This window comes from Bacillus rossius, chromosome 2, assembly GCF_032445375.1.
Source record: "Bacillus rossius redtenbacheri isolate Brsri chromosome 2, Brsri_v3, whole genome shotgun sequence".
Lineage (NCBI taxonomy): Eukaryota > Metazoa > Arthropoda > Insecta > Phasmatodea > Bacillidae > Bacillus > Bacillus rossius.
The window spans coordinates 114,267,407-114,288,335 of NC_086331.1; the positions used below are offsets into that span (position 1 = coordinate 114,267,407).

The 20,929-nt window shown below is 32.8% G+C and overlaps 1 protein-coding gene across 3 annotated transcripts in view; it reads right to left on the bottom strand.

Moving 5' to 3' along the window:
• The window catches only part of LOC134529640 (1-acyl-sn-glycerol-3-phosphate acyltransferase gamma-like), an 81,728-nt gene extending 71,775 nt beyond the window's left edge, over positions 1-9,953 (bottom strand). For 2 of the 3 annotated variants that reach the window (XM_063363948.1, XM_063363944.1), the window contains exon 1: positions 9,736-9,953. The gene's annotated coding sequence lies outside the window, so the exon portion shown is untranslated. Of the gene's footprint in view, positions 1-2,474; positions 2,797-9,735 lie in introns of those variants that run through there. The other variant, XM_063363945.1, reaches the window with a different exon arrangement.
• Between the last annotated feature and the right edge of the window lie 10,976 nt (positions 9,954-20,929).

A 20,929-nucleotide genomic window follows, 5' to 3' on the forward strand; every position in this document is an offset into this window, starting at 1 on the left:
CATTGATTTTAGTACACGTTAGTTGGCTACTCTGAGTTGGTGATGCTACCCTTTGTTGTTATTGTGAGCTAACCTCAAAGTTGTAGATTGAGATTGTTAGCTAAATAACAATTTTGTGTGGGTGTTTTGGGATTCATTCTAGTTCAGTTATGGAAGGTGTAAATTTTGCACGTGGCTACAGTGTAGAACAAGCTATGGAAGACTTGTTTCATAGCAGCAGTGATTCAGATGGTAGTGATGCTGATGATGATGGGACAGAGACACAAATAGAAGAAAATGATGACATTTGTCTGAATGAAATTGAAGTAGAAGAAAATTATACTTCGGATGAAGAAAGAGAAAACCAAGATACAATAATTGTAAGTAGAAGTAGAAATATTGACTGGAGTACTAAAGAACCAACAGTTCGTAGGTTACCATCTCGCAACATACAACGATTTGTATCAAGTATTCCTACTACAGTTGTTGTTAACTCGGCTACTGATTGCTTCAAACAGTTTTTTACAGATGAAATGATAGATATTATAATTCGGTACACCAATCAACGGGGAAATGAACTGAAAATGTCGGGAAAACTATTAGACTGGCGTAATATAGACAGGCGCGAGCTAATTTCATTTTTAGGTTTGCTGATTATGTATGGTGTACAAAAGGGTCGTGGGAAACCTATTGAAGAATTTTGGGATTGTGAATACGGCATTCCTCTTTTCCGTGCTACTATGTCACGGTACGATTTCAGGCAATCTTGCGTTCCCTTCGTTTCGATGATTGCAACACAAGACTTGAAAGAAAAGAAAGGACTGGAAATAAGGCTGAACCTATACAAGAACTATTTGATTTGTTTGTTGTGCAGTGCAAAACATCTTTTATAGCTTCTAGTAACATTACTGTAGATGAACATCTTTGTGTATACAGAGGTCGATGTAGTTTCAAGGTCTACATTCCTTCCAAGCCAGGAAAGTATGGCATTAAGATTTGGTGTGCTGTAGACTGTGAAAATGGTTATTTGGTGAATCTTCAGATTTACACTGGAAAATCATGTGATGGAAGGGAAGTGAATCAAGGCAAGAGAGTGGTCACAGATTTAGTGAAACATCTAGCTCAGAGTGGCAGAAACATTACCACTGACAATTTTTTCACGAGCTTTGACTTAGGTCAAGAATTGTTGAAAATGAACTTAACTCTTGTAGGCACTCTACGCTCTTCACGAAAAGAAATCCCAAATGAGATGCTACCTTCAAAAACTAGAGAAGAAAACACCACCAAATTTGCATGCAGTGGCAAAACACTATTAGTTTCTTATGTTCCAAAAAAAAATAAGGCTGTGATTCTCTTGTCTACACAACATCAGTTATTCTCAGTACCAGTAGAAAACAACTTGAAAAGAAAACCGGAAGTTGTATTGTTTTACAACTCCACAAAATCAGGCGTTGACACACTCGACCAAGTGAGCCGTCATTATTCTGTAAAAAAGGGAACGAAACGTTGGCCGTTAGCTATATTTTATGATCTCGTTGATCTTGCTGCACTCAACGCCTACAGACTTTTCTGCGTAGGCTTAGAGAAAACAGAGAGACGTCTGTTTCTAATGAAGTTGGCTAAAGAAATGGCAAAGCCTCAAGTGGAGCACCGTGTCGGTTTACCACAAGCAAGAAACACGGCTATTGTTAGTAGCATCAAAATGTGTGGATTTGGTGATATTCTAGAAAAAAAACATCCAGAACCAACCCCAAACAATCAAATGAGAAAGCGAGGAAGATGCTTCATTTGCCCCCGGTCAAAGGACACCAAATACAGTTCAATCTGCAAACGATGTAATATATTTGTGTGCAAGGAACATTCTGAAACATTAACTACATGCAAAAACTGTGAAGACGAGTCTAGAATAAATTCTGATGGAGGTGATTGAATGATGTTTGCAGTTAAGTGAAAGAAACTTTTCAAAATGCTGCAAATGTCGTGTAATACTGTATAGTGAACACTAAGAAACATTAAACCATGCAATACCTATGGAAATAACTGGATCAAATTCTGATAAATATTTCCGATACATATTGGCAGTTCAGTAAAATTTTCTTAATGGATTATAGGATGGGGTCAAATATGACCCCAGACAGAGTATTAAGGAAAATTGAGCAGACAGAGTTGTAGGGTTAACTAATGTCAGGGACCCCTCAATATTAATAGGCCTGTGAATTGTATATATTTTGTGACTTCTACAAATTCTGGCAACTTGGTCTAAAATTATTTAATGTAAGAAATCAAGGCTAAATTAGGAAGATGCTCGTTCTTGTGTTCTTGGGGTGGCTTCATATTTTTTCTTATTTTGGTTATTGAATATCCATATGCTTAGATAACAATTGTTAGAGGTTTCATCTCTTCCCCAAGTTAATCTTTTCTGTAAACGGCTCTAGCTCTATTAACCAAAGAGTAAATTACTGTCGCTTCTAAGATGGTGGGTTGTGTGAACTCACCTGTAGATATCAGTCTTTGTGGGCTGGCTTCCTGTAAACTCTGGCCGATGTAGTTCTCCTCTCCACTTGTAACCAAGACATTCAGAAAAGGCAGTTTTCTATCTACTTTCACCTCCATGGTGAATTGCACGTTTGGATGGATACTGTTCAGGCGTTTCAGGAAGTCTTGCAGCTTATCTTTGTCAGTGCTCTATTAGCTAACATCTTCATAGCCAATTTCGGGGAGAAAGCAATAAATACCAGCCAATTTCAATCAAAGTGTTGGTACAGGTATGTAGATTATACTTTTGTGAACTGGAGCCTTGAACATTAAAACAGTAAACTACTTCAATTATCACAATGCCCCTTCACAAAATAAATAAAATAAAAAAAATCATTAAAATTATTTTTTACTTATGCTCTCTTCTCATAAACAAGTACCCAATATATCAAATATTTTGATGGTATTTAATTCTTATAACAGTTAAGTTAGCTACAATTGAAAACTGTTTACAAAAGGGGATGATTGGTTAGGTTAGATTAGCTTTATATGATATACCGTAATTTTGTCAGCTAATGTTCATTAGTTCATGTTCATCTGCTTAACAGTGTGCAGTAATATTTATATGGCTCAATGTCACAAAATTATAAATTTAGCTAACCTAACCAACAATTCTCATGATTTTACAGTACTTTAAATGTAGTTAACCTAACCAGCCATGAAAATTGGTTACTACCATAAACGTTTTTGACATATTGCAATACTCTTTTAATTAAAAATGTACACAAAAGTCATGAACTTAAACAAATAGTAGATTCTTTTACTACCTGACACTTTTCTCTAATCAATCTGTAAAATGGCCAAGCTGTAATTGTATTATTTTATTACTTAAGACAGAATTACTTTCCAGTAGCTTGTTCATAGAAGACTATAATTTTCATCATGTTAAATACTTCAAACAAGACTTTTGCATGTTGTGGATGTTTGAAAGTCGTTGGGAAGGTGCAATATTAGTTTTTTCTTTGTATTTTGTAGTAATAGTGATTGCTTGATTACATTAATATATGTTTACGAGGTCAGAATTTCACATGTGTTGCTGAATCTTGTAAAAAAAAAAGTAATTATTCCATATCATGTATCCAAGTTTATCCTTTAATCTGGATGGCATCATCCCGTATATATTGATCCTTGGTACATGATACATGCTGCTAAATTTAATATGGCGATAGATCATGACCAAACAAAGACTTGACAATAAGAATACAAAAAATTATATCAGTCACGTGGAAGATTTTTGTTTCATATTCTACTAACAATTAATTCATTGCTATATAACAAGGTTTAGTCATGTTCAGAATATTTCAACATACTAAAGTAAAACAACAAGCATCATGTACCACAGAATCATATCATTAGGATCTAGGGATAAACTTTGATGTCACATGGCACTTTTACAAAAAAAATGTTTTGTTGGGTTAGAATAGCTACATTAATAAAACATATTAAATATGTAACAAATACGTGGTATATCCAAACATTGTTTGCTTTTCAGCAAATGAAAAAAAATTTGTAAATAGTGATTTTGAGCACTACAGAAGTCCTTGAATTTCCCCAAAATGGGGCAATTTTAAAATTCATTACAGATTCTGAAATACACAGTAGATGTGGAAACAGTAATAAAGTAAAAAAAACTGTGAGGTAAAATCCATTTAAAATTAAAACAATATCAATTTGATAATTATTGAAATTGCTACAATGAATTACTGCAAATTAAATAATTTTTTCATTAAAATTGTAACTCATTGTGACACACAATTTTCCTCGACTTGAACCTGCTCACTTGCGAGATTCTCAGAATCCAGTAAAAATTCAACAACGCTGTTTTCGAGGAGAAATAAAGGAATGTCTGTAGTGCTCAAAACTACCATTATCAGATTTTTTCTTTTATCAGAGGACTAGCAGCCAATCTAGTAAATTACCATGTTTAAGACAAACGAACAGGATCTGGGTATTACAAATAAAAATATTAAAAAACACTGTACAGTCACTTGTGTCATAGGTACGTATATGTTATTTGCTGTGAGCAGAAAATGTAAACCAATATAGCTAATTAGAATTTCTGACTGTACCATTGTTCACTCTGCCTCACATCATGCAACATATACATGAACACCAGCCATGCTGAATCAATTTTCGATGGTATAAAACTGATGAAACTACTATGAACTACCACAAATATCTGCTCACAGCAAATTGATACTTATTACCTTTAAAAGTTACAAACACAATTCTGCATAAATACTGTACAAATGCAAGTAACATAAAATAACCTTACTTTATAATTGCAATCACATAAACAACTGTAAAGGCAAGTATAAAACTGTTTCCATAATTAATAAATTAACACACTTGACTAACTAGTACCTAAACAAAAACACACAAGTAAACATGGTGTTAATGCAGGAATGTGAATACAGTACTTGAGAACTGTAAACATTTTGCAGGTAATAACACTCTCACATTCTTGCTCTCCCATATCAACACAACCATGACAATGGTTAGTACAACTAAAATCAACACATTTGGAATTTATTTTTATGCAGAAGTGGAGCCGCTATCTATAAAATTACATTAAAAATACTTATTATTGATTATCGGGACAAGTAGTACTGATATTTTACAGTTTCTGAATTTTTTAATTTAGGCTATAACATGTGATAAGGCTACGTTTATATATTACAAATACAGCGATACATCGTGAGACTTGGTTGGGTTAATTTGGCAACATAGGTGAAAATTAAATTTCCTAGGATAGTTGAGAAGCTTAATTTCCAAGGTTAGTTTTGCACTTGTTGAGGCAACAAAAAAAAAGTTTAGTTAGGTGAAGTGAGCTACTATAAAAATTTCATAAAAATTCCTAAACATATATTTTTTTTTACTTCCAAACATGTTTTCCAATAATTATCTAAGACTGCATTATGATACTTCAAGCAGATTACCAGTAAGTGATAAATCTGAAGAGTGATTATGTTTGGTTAGGTACATTAAAAATAGCATTATATTATGAGAATAGTTGGTTAGGTTAAGCTACATTAAAAAAACTATTTACTATAGTGTGAAAGTTTGTTAAGGTTAGCAACATTTAAAATACTTTAAAATTGCATTGATGTTTTGGTTTCTTATGTTACCTACATTAGATACAAGTATTTATAAAATTATTTTAATGGGTGTTAGCTATATAATATATTAGTAATTAATAACCAATAGTGTGTGTGTGTGTGTGTGTGTGTATATATGCCACTTTTCTGAGGGAGGAAAAAAAATTTAAATGCTTTTTGTCATTTCCTAACATCTTTTAAAACCATTCCCTAAGAGAAAATTGTGATACTTCAAGTAGTTTTACATTATAACAAGTGATAGGTTAGGTTAGCTACATTACAAATACTGTGATATCATGAGTATGGTCAGTTGGGTTGGGTAAGATACATTAAAAATACTATAAAATTATGTGGATGGTTGGTTAAAAAAAATTATCTACATTAAAAATATTTTTAAATAGGGTTGAAAGTTATGTTAGATTAGCAACATTAAAAATACTAAAAAATAATAAGGCAATTGGTTACATTAAATAAGCTACATTTTTTATTGGTAATTTATAACAAAATATTGAGATGACGGTAAATATGTAGTTAAGAGGTATTTGTAAAAAAAAATTAAAAATCCGAAAATACTTTAATCTATGCTCTTTAACTTCCTCTTTTCATTAAACCCGGCGGAGATAACAAATTCCAAATACTTTATGAGATATCGAATTTTTTAATTTTCATCACAATACCTGTGCATTCATGCGGCATTAACAATTGTTTCTTGTTTATGAGTATGGCTTTTTTTTCTTGCGGCGTTCACCATTGTTTCTTGTTTACGACTATGATTTTTTAATGTTTCAAATTTTAATGTTTTATGTTATTTGGATATTTTTGCGCGAATAATGAGTAAAAAAAAATACGTGAGTTCCTACTGTTTATCCTTGGTCCCAGTTTGTTAGGTCAGGTCTGTTACATTATAAATACTTTAAAAATAAACAACCATTAAAATTAATTCATATTATTTTTAATGTCCGCTTAGTTTGAAAGTATTTGTAATGTAACTAACCTGACCTAATCGACCATTTTAATTAATTAGGCATTCACAAACACACTGCACAATAAAAAATGGCGGTGGTCGAATGATTGGACAGGTCTTGTATTGCAAAATAAGAACGGTGATATCTCCTAAAGTATTTGGAATTTCTTATCTCCGCCGGGTTTAATGAAAAGAGGAAGTTAACAGCATATAAAAAAATTATTTTCGGTTTTTAAAATTTTTTTTCCACAAATACCGCCCAACTACATATTTACCGAGATAACAATACAGTATTTTTAATGTAGGTAACCTCACCTAACCAACTATTCAAACAATTTTTAGGTACTATTTCAAATGACCATTCTCATGATATCACAGATATTTATTATTTAACGTAATCAAGCTCTTAAAACTTCCAGGCACACCCATTAGATATCACAATAAAGTTTGCATAAATGCTCTTTTAAGTTTGCCAATTTCTAAACTATACACAATTAATAAAACTCACTTCTACAAAATTACAAGCTGATAAACATTATAAAACTTCATTAAATAATTTAAAAATAATGCAGGTAAGCAAACAAATTTATTTTGGAAAAGCAAAAGTTAATTTCAGAAATTGTATTATCTGGAATTCTTTAAATGGGCTAGTGATATTTGTATTACAAAATGCTGATAACCCCAATTGTATTTGTGAGTAAAAAAACACCTCGTAGTTCTGTAGCTAGGCGACTAAACCAGTAATAATTACAGAAAACCTGTAATACTTACGAGCAGTTAACCTAACCATTCATTAAAATGGTAAACTGCTGGTAATCTACTTGAAGTATCACAATGCCCTCTTAGAGACTGAAATATGGCAAGATGTAAAAAAAAGTTTATCCTTTCATCCTGATGACATTATCCTGCATACAGTGATCCTGTGGTACGCGAGGCATGCTGTTTTAATTTAGTACGTCGAAAGATCCTGAACATCACAAAAAATATGATACAAAGGTAAATATGTAGAGTCGCGGTATATGCGAAAAAAAATGCTAAAAATCCAAAAATACTTTTATTCTATGCTCTTTCACTTCCTCTTTTCAATAAACCCGGCGGAGATATGAAATTCCAAATACTTTAGGAGATATCGAATTTTTATTTTCCATCACAATACCGACCATTGTTGATTGTTTACGTTTATGATTTTTTTATTTTAGCGACGTAGGTAGAACGACTACATCATTTTCTACTAATGGCAAAGGAATTGTAGCCCGCCTCTAACGTAGGTGAGTTTTTAACGTTTCAAATTGTAATGTTTTATTTGTTGCGCAAGTAATAAGTAAAAAAAAAAAATTACGTGAGTTCCTACCGTTCATCCTTTGTCCCGGTTTGTTAGGTCAGGTCAGCTACAATTTAAATACTTTAAAACTAAACAACCATTAAAATTAATTTATATTATTTTTAATGTCTGCTTAGTTTGAAAGTATTAATAATGTAACTGACCTGACCTAATCGACCATTTTAATTAATTAGGCATTCACGAACGGTAAATAAAGATGCACATAAAGTTCTGCCATTCCCGATTACACCCGAAAAATTTACCTTCGGCCAACCTCGGGTTTATTTATTAATATTTATATTTCTCTGTTTATTTTAATGTAGCTATACTAACCTAACTAACCGTCCATAGTGTTTTAAAGTGTTTTAATGTAGCTAACCTAACATAACATAACTATAATAAAAGTATGTTCAGATTTTAATAGATACTCCTAAACAAGCAACAATGTAGTCGTTCACCTACGTCGCGGAAAAAAAAAATCATACTCGTCTCGTAAACAAGAAACAATGGTGGCCGCCTGAATTCACAGGTATTGTGATGAAAATTTAAAAATTCGATATCTCCTAAAGTATTTGGAATTTCTTATCTCCGCCGGTTTTAATGAAAAGAGGAAGTGAAAGAGCATATAATAAAAGTAATTTCAGATTTTTAGAATTTTTTTTTTGCAAATACCGCTACTCTACATGTTCAAAATTAAAAAAATTCCATATCTCCTAAAGTATTTGGAATTTCTTATCTCCGCCGGTTTTAATGAAAAGAGGAAGTGAAAGAGCATAGAATAAAAGTATTTTCGGATTTTTAGCATTTTTTTTCGCATATACCGTTACCCTACATATTTACATATACAAACAATGTTAGAAAGTAAAAAAAAAAAACCCATATTCGGATTTTTAATTCATCTGATAATACGATCATTATACACAATTTTTGTTGTATCCAGGATATTTCGATGAACTAACTTAAAACAGCGAGCATTATGTAACACAGGGGCTGTATCCGAATACATAGGGATGCGTCCTTAGCACACACATCCCTACATCCCTTAGCAAATGCAGCCACAATGTAGAGGACGCATTTCTAATGGATGGATAGTATCCGAATACTTTTACTGCTAGCACCACCTGTTGACTGTCAGTCGTACTAATGTTTACGCAGCCATTTTGTGTAGGGATATCCACGAATATTCAGCAAAACGTAAATAATAAATACCTACCAATTAAAAAATAATGTAACGTGTATGTTATACAGGTACATGTTAGCGAACCAATTAAAATACATTTTATAAATTGTAAACTTTAAAAATACTTATGAGTTTTGAATTATCCTTTAAGTTTAAATTCGTATTTTTATTATATTTATTAACGCCTTCATTTTTTGTCTCTGTTTAAGTTATCACTTTCGCTTATAATGTTTTTAACAAATCTTATGCTGAAAATCTGAAGTAATATTATACACAAACAAAATAAAACCCGATTCCGAAGCTAATGGATGTAGGGACGCGTTAGTGGATGCGAGTGTCGCATCCCTAGAAATCTCGAATTAGTGGATGCGTGAAGGGATGCATCGGCAACCCTTGTGAGAATTCGGATTCAACACAAAGATGGCCGCGTCCACTACGATGCACTTTTAGTGGATCCCTTAGCTAAGGGATCCATTAGGCCAGTATTCGGATACAGCCAGGATCAATGTATTCAGCATCATGCCATTCTGATCAAGGGATAGACATGGATACGCGATACAAAAATTATACCAATGAATGTAAATCTGACGAATTACACTTATAAACAACGAGTAACTACGTTAAATAAGACTGAAGACCACCTGATATGTTTAAATACCTTTACACGTAAAAATTCACTCCTTTTTACCACACACTTCACAAAGATCAGGGTTAGCCTGTTCGCCTGTATTTCACTTCAATTCCTCTTATAACATTCATCAATCATATTTTGAGCCAGTGCAATGACATAACTAATGAACATTTAAATACTTATTTTGTTTTTTAGAGGATATAGCAAAAAATACATATAAATACATGTATTCAAACCTTGGTCAAGTTCCATATGTATATGACCAACACCAACACAATACATACTGTAGGATTCCATGATGGTTTTACACTAAAAACCTCTAATTAAAAACATCAACCCAAGATAATAGACACACTTTTTTAATTAAAAAAAATCAAAAATGAATAAAAATAACTTAAATATGTAAAAAAAAAGTTCAAAAAATTGTTTAACCGGAAAATAATTTTGTTTTAAATAAACGAACTTGAAAAATATACTAAATATTAACCTCACAAAAACAATAAGTATTTATTATTTCATAGGGATAAAAAAGAGGATTTTCCGAAATTAAAAAATAATTCCAGCGTTAACTAATTGTTTTATTTACAATAAGTACAATCCATAATTTTTTAGCTAGGCCGTAAGATCTTATGTATATACTTTAACCAACAAAAAAGTGCGCCGAATGACTGAAGTAGCTGACGCAAAAAATGCTTGAATTGAATAATTTTATCTTCATTCTCAATCAAGAAAAAAAAATGTTTTACAATAAGCATTTAAAAGTGAAGTTCTACTCAGCAATAAACAAGAAAAATTTAAGTTTTAAAAATAAGTACTTAAAAAAAACACTTATTGAACATGGACCATTGAAGCGAGATTTTTATTAAAAATTTTAATTCATAGGGATCAAACTAAGGATTGTCCGAACATAACACATTATTCCAATGAAAGCTAAAGCTATCCTTTACAATTTGTACCATCCACAATTTTAAGCTGGGCCGTGAGCAGGGGCGTAGCCAGGGGGGGGGGGGGTTTGAACCCCCCCCCCTTAGCCCCAAATCTTTAATTAATTTCTTATTCATCACTCAAACAAATTTCATATTAAAATTAATACAATTTTTACCATTACAATATTTAAATTTAAGTACCGAAAACGGCTAAAATAGCACTATTTTACACCTTAAAATCCCAATTTTCCCGGGGGAGGACCCCCGGACCCCCCGCTTTAATACAGGGGGCCCATGCTTCTTAACACCCCCCATACACAAATCCTGGCTACGCCACTGGCCGTGAGATCTTCTGTATATACTTTTACCAACAAAAAAGTGCGCCGAATGACTGAAGTAGACTGCGCGAAATGTGCTCGAATTGAAGATTTTTTTCCTTCATTCTCAATCTAAAAAAAAAAAATATTTCAATTAAGCATACGAAAGTGAAGGTTCTACTCAGCAATAAACCAGAAAATATTATGTTTGAAAAATAAGTACTTAAAAAAACTCTAGCTAAACATCGACCATTGCATTCCAAATTTTTATGATAAACTTTAATTCATAGGGATCAAACTAAGGATTGTCCGAACATAACACATTATTCCAATGTTAGCTAAATGTATCCTTTACAATTTGTACCATCCACAATTTTAAGCTGGGCCGTGAGATATCCTGTATATACTTTTACCAACAAAAAAGTGTGCCGAATGACTGAAGTAGCCTGCGCGAATTGTGTTTGAATAAAATAATTATTTTCTTCATTCTCAACCGAGAAAGAAATGTTTTACAATACGTATACAAATTTGAAAGTTCTACTCAACAATAAACAAGATAATATTTTAGTTTTAAAAATAAGTACTTAAAAAAAAAACACTTATTGAACATGGACCATTGCAGCGAGTTTTTTACTAAAATTTTAATTCATAGGGATCAAACTAAGGATTGTCCGAACATAACACACTATTCCAATGAAAGCTAAAGGTATCCTTTACAATTTGTACCATCCACAATTTTAAGCTGGGCCGTGAGATCTTCTGTATATACTTTTACCAACAAAAAAGTGCGCCGAATGACTGAAGTAGACTGCGCGAAATGTGCTCGAATTAAAGATTTTTTTCCTTCATTCTCAATCTAAAAAAAAAAATATTTCAATTAAGCATACGAAAGTGAAGGTTCTACTCAGCAATAAACCAGAAAATATTTAAGTTTGAAAAATAAGTACTTAAAAAACTCTAGCTAAACATCGACCATTGCATTCCAAATTTTTATGATAAATTTTAATTCATAGGGATCAAACTAAGGATTGTCCGAACATAACACATTATTCCAGTGTTAGCTAAATGTATCCTTTACAATTTGTACCATCCACAATTTTAAGCTGGGCCGTGAGATATTCTGTATATACTTTTACCAACAAAAAAGTGTGCCGAATGACTGAAGTAGCCTGCGCGAATTGTGTTTGAATAAAATAATTTTTTTCTTCATTATCAACCGAGAAAGAAATGTTTTACAATACGTATAAAAATTTAAAAGTTCTACTCAACAATAAACAAGATAATATTTTAGTTTTAAAAATAAGTACTTAAAAAAAACACTTATTGAACATGGACCATTGCTGCGAGTTTTTTATTAAAATTTTAATTCATAGGGATCAAACTAAGGATTGTCCGAACATAACACATGATTCCAATGTTAGCTAAAGGTATCCTTTACAATTTTTACCATCCACAATTTTAAGCTGGGCCGTGAGATATTCTGTATATACTTTTACCAACAAAAAAGTGTGCCGAATGACTGAAGTAGCCTGCGCGAAATGTGTTTGAATCAAATAATTTTTTTCTTCATTCTCAACCGAGAAAGAAATGTTTTACAATACTTATACAAATTTGAAAGTTCTACTCAAAAATAAACAAGATAATATTTCAGTTTTTAAAATAAGTACTTTAAAAAAACACTTTTTGAACATGGACCACTGCAGAGAGATTTTTATTATAAATTTTAATTCATAGGGATCAAACTAAGGATTGTCCGAACATAACACATGATTCAAATGTTAGCTAAAGGTATCCTTTACAATTTGTACAATCCACAATTTTAAGCTGGGCCGTGAGATCTTCTGTATATACTTTTACCAACAAAAAAGTGCGCCGAATGACAGAAGTAGCCTGCGCGAAATGTGCTCGAATTAAATATTTTTTTCCTTCATTCTCAATATAAAAAAAATATATTTCAAATAAGCATACGAAAGTATAGGTTCTACTCAGCAATAAACCAGAAAATATTTATGTTTGAAAAATAAGTTCTTAAAAAAACACTAGCTAAACATGGACCACGACAGCCAAATATTTATGATAAATTTTAATTCATAGGGATCAAACTAAGGATTGTCCGAACATAACACATGATTACAATGTTAGCTAAAGGTATTCTTTACAATTTTTACCATCCACAATTTTAAGCTGGGCCGTGAGATCTTCTGTATATACTTTTACCAACAAAAAAATGTGCCGAAAAACTGAAGTAACCTGCGCGAAATGGGTTTGAATAAAATAATTTTTTTCTTCATTCTCAATAGAGAAAGAAATGTTTTACAGTAAGTATACAAAATTGAAAGTTCTACTCAGCAATAAACCAGAAAATATTATTGTTTGAAAAATAAATTCTTAAAAAAACACTAGCTGAACATGGACCACGACAGCCAAATATTTATGATAAATTTTAATTCATAGGGATGAAACTAAGAATTGTCCGAACATAACACGTGATTCCAATGTTAGCTAAAGGTATTATTTACAATTTGTACCAAACACAATTTTAAGCTGGGCCGTGAGATCTTCTGTATATACTTTTACCAACAAAAAAGTGCGCCGAATGACTGAAGTAGACTGCGCGAAATGTGCTCGGATTAAAAATTTTTTTCCATTCATTCTCAATCTAAAAAAATATATTTTCAATTAAGCATACGAAAGTGAAGGTTCTACTCAGCAATAAACCAGAAAATATTTAAGTTTGTAAATTAAGTACTTAAAAAAACTCTAGCTAAACCTCGACCATTGCATTCCAAATTTTTATGATAAATTTTAATTCATAGGGATCAAACTAAGGATTGTCCGAACATAACACAATATTCCAATGTTAGCTAAATGTATCCTTTACAATTTGTACCATCCACAATTTTAAGCTGGGCCGTGAGATCTTCTGTATATACTTTTACCAACAAAAAAGTGTGCCGAATGACTGAAGTAGCCTGCGCGAATAGTGTTTGAATAAAATAATTATTTTCTTCATTCTCAACCGAGAAAGAAATGTTTTACAATACGTATACAAATTTGAAAGTTCTACTCAACAATAAACAAGATAAAATTTTAGTTTTAAAAATAAGTACTTAAAAAAACACTTATTGAACATGGACCATTGCAGCGAGATTTTTATTATAAATTTTAATTCATAGGGATCAAACTAAGGATTGTCCGAACATAACACATGATTCCAATGTTAGTTAATGGTATCCTTTACAATTTGTTCCATCCACAATTTTAAGCTGGGCCGTGAGATCTTCTGTATATACTTTTACCAACAAAAAAGTGCGCCGAATGACTGAAGTAGCCTGCGCAAAATATGCTTGAATTTAATTTTTTTTTTCTTCATTGTCAGTCAAGTAAACAGTTTATTTTCATTAAGCATACAAAAGTGAATGTTCTACTCAGCAAAAAACTAGAGATTATTTAAGTTTGAAAAATAAGTACTTTATAATAAAACTATGTAAACATCAACCACAGCAGTCAGATTTTTATTATATATTTTATTTCATAGGGATCAAACTAAGGATTGTCCACACATTACTTATAATTATAGCGTTAGCGCAAGACTTTCTTTCCATTTTGTACCATCCACAATTTTAAGCTGGGTCGTGAGATCTTCTGTATATACTTTTACCAACAAAAAAGTGCGCCGAATGACTGAAGTAGCTGACGCGAAAAGTGCTTCAATTGAATAATTTTTTCTTCATTCTCAATCGAGAAAAAAATTGTTTTTCAATAAGCATACAAAAGTGAAGGTTATACTCAGCATTTAACCAGAAAATATTTGGTTTCCAAATATAAGTACAAAAAATAAACACTATCTTAAGAAGGACCTCTGCAGCGAAATTTTTATTTTAAATTTTAATTTGTATGGATCAAACGAAGTATTTTCCAAACATAACTCTTTATTCTATCGCTATCCCAAGGCTATATTTACAATTTGTACCATCCTTAATTTTTAGCTAGGCCGTGAGATCTTCTGTATATACTTTTACCAACAATAATGTACGCCGAATGACTGACACGGTCTCAATTTATATTGATACTAGATAATGCCCGGCATGCGTTGCATTGCCTCAATCAATTTTTTTTGTAATTTTTTAAACGTATACTAAGCATCTCTCTTTATCTCTCTAATTCTCTATCTCTCTATGTATATCTCTATAACTCTCTCTATCTTTCTATTTATATCTCTATCTCTCTAAATATCTTTCTAGCGGACCCGACAGACATTGTCCTGCCCAAATGTACTTTTTGTGAGATATGGATATGGCGGTAAGTATTTCTACGCTGGACATTTTGTATCTTCTCATTATACATACCCCTCCTCTTGGGCACGCCACTGCCTTTACCAAAAACCTTTCCCATGGTTACGCAGAAGGCAACAACAATGCAAAAGCCCGTTGCCATGGAGGCTAATTATCAACAATGCTTAGTTTTTTTGCCTTTAAAGCGTGTATTTTTAGTTTTTCTTAACTCAGAATCGAGATAAAATATCCAATTGTGAATCTAAACCATCCTCGAATCCCCGTGAACTCACACACAAAATTTCATCAAAATCGCGTACAGACAGACAGAAAAAGTACTGTTTTATTATAGTAAGATAGATGCTGAAAAATCAGCATGCATAGCCCCACACCTATAACTATACGTATCTTTTGCCCACGACTTTTTCCGCATGGAATTTTGTATTATCTTGCACCATTTAGAAATTTAAACATTATAACATAACAGTTGATACAGTTGTAGTAGTTTTCTTATGTTCACAAATGATAATTTTTCTCACCTCTATTTCAGTCTTTGCAATAAAAATATGTTACTACCTAAATTTTGAGTAAATATGTTTCTACTTTCAAATTTAATGACGGGAAGACACTTCATAAAATGTCTTTGTAAACCACATTTACTGTTTTTTCCGTCTTGAGCTAGAATGTAAAGATTGTCTGCATTACTGACCCGCGAGCAAGCTACATACATTTCAGAGAGAGAGAGAGAGAGAGAGAGAGAGAGTGAGAGAAAGACACCTATTGAATGTCTATCTAACTAATTTTTTTATGAGAGCATATTTTCATTAAATAAATCATGAAATCATTCAACGATAAAAGCTGTTTATTTAATTAAGCGGACGGGTTCGCTCCAAGGAGAAAATTGACGCGGCGAGACCTCGTGGACATAGAGAAATGACACACACTCACTATTTGTGTGGCTATGAAACATGATTTTTTTCTGCAATTTAAATTGTAATATACAAAAAGGGTATTGAAAATTGAAACAAATATGGCGACACTATAAACTGTCAGGATCTTTATTTTTTTTTTACTCTCTACTTAGTTCCTTACAATAGCAAAACTTAATGGCTTCTAATAATGCGTTGCAATTTTTGCTTTTAAAGCGTGTTTTTTTTTAGTTTTTATTAACTCAGAATCGAGATAAAATATCCAATTGTGAATCGAAACCATCCTCACTATTTGTGTGGCTATGAAACATGATTTTTTTTCTGCAATTTAAATTGTAATATACAAAAAGGGTATTGAAAATTGAAACAAATATGGCGACACTATAAACTGTCAGGATCTTTATTATTTTCTTACTCTCTACTTAGTTCCTTACAATAGTAAAACTTAATGGCTTCTAATAATGCGTTGCAATTTTTGCTTTTAAAGCGTGTTTTTTTAGTTTTTATTAACTCAAAATCGAGATAAAATATCCAATTGTGAATCTAAACCATCCTCACTATTTGTGTGGCTATGAAACATGATTTTATTTCTGCAATTTAAATTGTAATATACAAAAAGGGTATTGAAAATTGAAACACATATGGCGACACTATAAACTGTCAGGATCTTTATTATTTTCTTACTCTCTACTTAGTTCCTTACAATAGCAAAACTTAATGGCTTCTAATAATGCGTTGCAATTTTTGCTTTTAAAGCGTGTTTTTTTTTTAGTTTTTCTTAACTCAGAATCGAGATAAAATATCCAATTGTGAATCTAAACCATCCTCGAATCTCCGTGAACTCACACACAAAATTTCATCAAAATCGGTCCAGCCGTCTAGGAGGAGTTCAGTGACATACACACGCACACAAGAAATATATATATAAAGATTTCATGTGTCGCAGTCATACGCTCCTAGACGACGATATCTGACTGTAGATTTAAGGCAATATAATATACGTTTAATCACTAGCAGCTTCTTTTTTCAACAAGCATAAAGTTCTTAATGATTAATTTATCATATATATTATTGAGTGAAAACTATTTTATGCATGGCCTAAAATGTAATTTTTGAAATGATTGTAGAAACTTAGAATTTTCTTATACATTCATGTGTTTGCAATTGAGTGTACCATTTTACCATCTTTACACATATATGTGCTAACATAAAAAATTAAGTTTTGAAAATATAGAAATTTATTTCCTTTGTAGCTGGCTAGTAGTGTAGAGGCTTAAAATTAATCCCTTCCGTATTATTCAAGTACTCCATATGGGCAAATTTTGTACGCGAGGACACAATTACACTACTGCCCACTTGAATTTGGATACGGTCTTAAATGGAATGGATGACAATGTACAAATCTAACTAAAGAAGCAAATTTACATGTATCAAAAAATAAATCATAGTTGTGCATACACCTACTGAAATGTAACAAAGGGTATGAAATCACTCGTTGCCTAAATAAGCTAATAAGAGTTAGTTATCACACGCACATTCATACACAGATTCACGTTGTAAGCAGCCCACAAAATAATAATACATTTTTTGCATACTTCGTTTCATGTTCGGACGGCACTTGTGATATGATTTCCGGGAACAAATACATACAATATATATTTAAGGCGAATAGCTAAGTTTTCCGAATGCATTGAAGTCTGGACCAGAGCCTGATTCTCGTCGCTGCAATATGTTTGGAAGAATACACGGGGATTGCTAGCATAGAGTTACTCGTGGCTCGTGTGAAATTACTATGATAACTGTGTAGGTAATTTATATTGTCGACACACAATAAGGTCATCCGGGCTGCATTTCCATAAAGGGAGAACTGTAATTATGCTAATTTGCAATATCTGCTCCTTCCAGGTGAAGACTGTTTTTATCAGAACTTAATGTTTTTCTCAACGCTGTAGGGAAATTAATTTTAACTCATTCAAGCGATAGCCTTTGTTTATCATATAAGCGGAACCAATTCATATAGCCTAGGGTTTCTCTATTTACAGCATAAGTTTTTTTTTCATTTGTTCGTTTAGAAATGGAAGCAAGACTTTAACATTACTAATTGAGTAATCAATATGAATTGATTAAGTATTAAAATATACATGTACATCAGCTTGATTGTAGTATTGGAATTAATATAAATCATTAATTAATAAAGAAAATAACAGTTTGACAAGATTCGAACCCTAATGGATACGAGCTATTATTGGTAGCCATCTATGTGGTTAAGTGTTGTTTAATGTGTAAGAAAAGACGCATCGCCGAAAATTCGCCACCAACAAAGTCGACAAACAAAATAAAATACATCGCCATCAAAGACTTTACTTTGGTAAGGACCTCTCTGATAGAATTTCCACCAAATACTAACTAATGATGGCCCGTTATCGGTTATCGTAATGATCGGCAATTTTTCAGATATGGCCTATTGGTAAAAATAAACCTTTTCGTTTAAACATTTCTTTACAAACTGGCCTGCTTTTGACATGGCGTCACGTCAGGCTGCTACAAGGACAAAAGCAGCAGAAAAGCTGTTCTTTTGTAAATGGGAGAAAGATTTGGGAAGTAAGTTTATGGTGCTCAAAATTGTTAACTGGCCGTTCTTAATTTACAGTGATTTTATGGCAAGAGCCTCTTTGCTCCTAGAGCAATAAATCTAACCCGCCCGTCAGTTGCCTTGACAGCTGCCCGGAAGTAGCGGGTTTGCTTGTCCTTTCCCCGCCCCCTGCTGACAAACCTTCCAACAACACTGTTGCGACCTTCCCCGCATGTTTTATTACCCGAATGGTAGAGTGACAAAAACACAAGCGACCGAAATCGTTCCTTGCCCACCAGCCGCCTAGTCGCGCGCGTGCACGCGGAGCGCAAAAACACAGTCCTTGCAGTTGTATGCTGGCAGTTCATACTATTAAGTTTAATTAAGTATAATCGTAGTTTTAAGTTACTCATACAATTCCCAACACCGACGCAGACATCTAAAAATACTGTCGTGCTTTGGCCCAGCGGGGCTCTAATTATAGTCTGATTTTTTTCCCTTTTTGGGGTCCCGAGACCCTAACTGGCGAAGCGCCCAAGAATAATCTCCTACACATTTACAATTCTTACTGATATTTCTAGTTTAAGTATGTGTGCTGGCTGGCAGCATGGCGGGAAACGGCGCAAACCGCCCCCTAAAAATCAGTGCCATCCAAAATAAATGCGGACCAAAGAGTCCAAGCTCCTCACCTTTGCTTAGAAGAGCTTTTCTACTCTGTCCAACTCTTCTTCCTGAACCATCCTTCTGTTCCCGTAACCAACCTGCGCCTCAAAGCAATAGTAGTGTGTGTGTGTGTGTATATATATATATATACACACACACAAACACGCGCACACACACACAAACAAATCGTTTTGTAGTATTTTAGTGGAAAAAAATGTAAACACAAATGTAATACCTGACACCACCACGCGTACAGATATCGCAACTTGACCTATCAATTACGTGTATACTATAAACATAAATGTGTTGAGTACAGTGGCGTAGCCAGGATTTGTGTTTGGGGGGGGGGGGGGGGGTTGAGAAGCATGGTCCCCCCCCCCCCCCCCCCTATTAAAACGAGGGAGTCCGGGGGTTCACCCACCCCCGGAAAAAATGTGGATTTTAAGGTGTAAAATAGTGCTATTTTAGCAGTTTTCGGTACTTAACATAAAATATTGAAATAGTAAAAATATTATTAATTTTTTTATAAAAAAAATTTTTAGTGATGAAGTAAGAAATTAATTAAAGATATTTTTTATCAATCCAAGTGTCTTGTTTACGTCTACTTAAAATCATAAATCATGCTCGAAGCTCGACAGTACAAAAAAAAAAGTGAATAAAAAAATTGGTTGTCTGTAATGTCGGTTTACGGACGATAAATGAACGTGACAACGTCATAACAAAACATTGATGAAATGATTGCATACTTTTATGAATAAAATTGAATCATTTTTATTGAATTATCACTATTTTGTATGGATACAAAGAAGGAGTGAAATTAAATCTACAATTTAATTGATAAATGTACTTTTATTTGCACTCATTAATTCAAATATGTTTATTACTTTAACGAAGAGATTATTTTAACTATTTTTATACATATTTGCTATTTAACTTCTTCCAATCTGTGTTATTCTGTTAATGATAGGACGATGATAGGAAAAGTAAGAAACGAATGAGAGTGTTTCAAGTTAAATGTGCCTCGAAAAAGTCAAATCGATGGTTGTTCCAATCGAGTGGAAGAGAGATAGATGCGGCGCAAGCGTACAATGAGCGTAACGGGACACAGTGTAACGGGACACTTTCGTGCGTGCAGCCGGCGTTCATCGATTTATTAGACGTCACGTCAAAAGGATTGGGTTTCGGCAGAACTGATCTATTCCTGGAAACAATTAGCTTTAGCTTGAAGAGTTACATGACACCATGTCGTCGTCTCAATTCTATAGATAGAGTTCTTGTACAAGCCAGAAATTTATGCATTTTTTAATTTTTTTTTTAAATTTATTTTTATTTTTAAATATTTTTTCCTGTAATTTTATGATATCAAGGAAAACATGTGGTGGTTTTCTCCGAGTACTTCTGATTAATCTGGTCAATATTATGATGGTTTTCTCCGTGTGCTCCTGATTATTCTTGCCAATATTATGATGGTTTTCTCCGTGTGCTCCTGATTATTAATGTCAATATTTTGATGGTTTTTCCCGTGTTCTTGCAATCATTC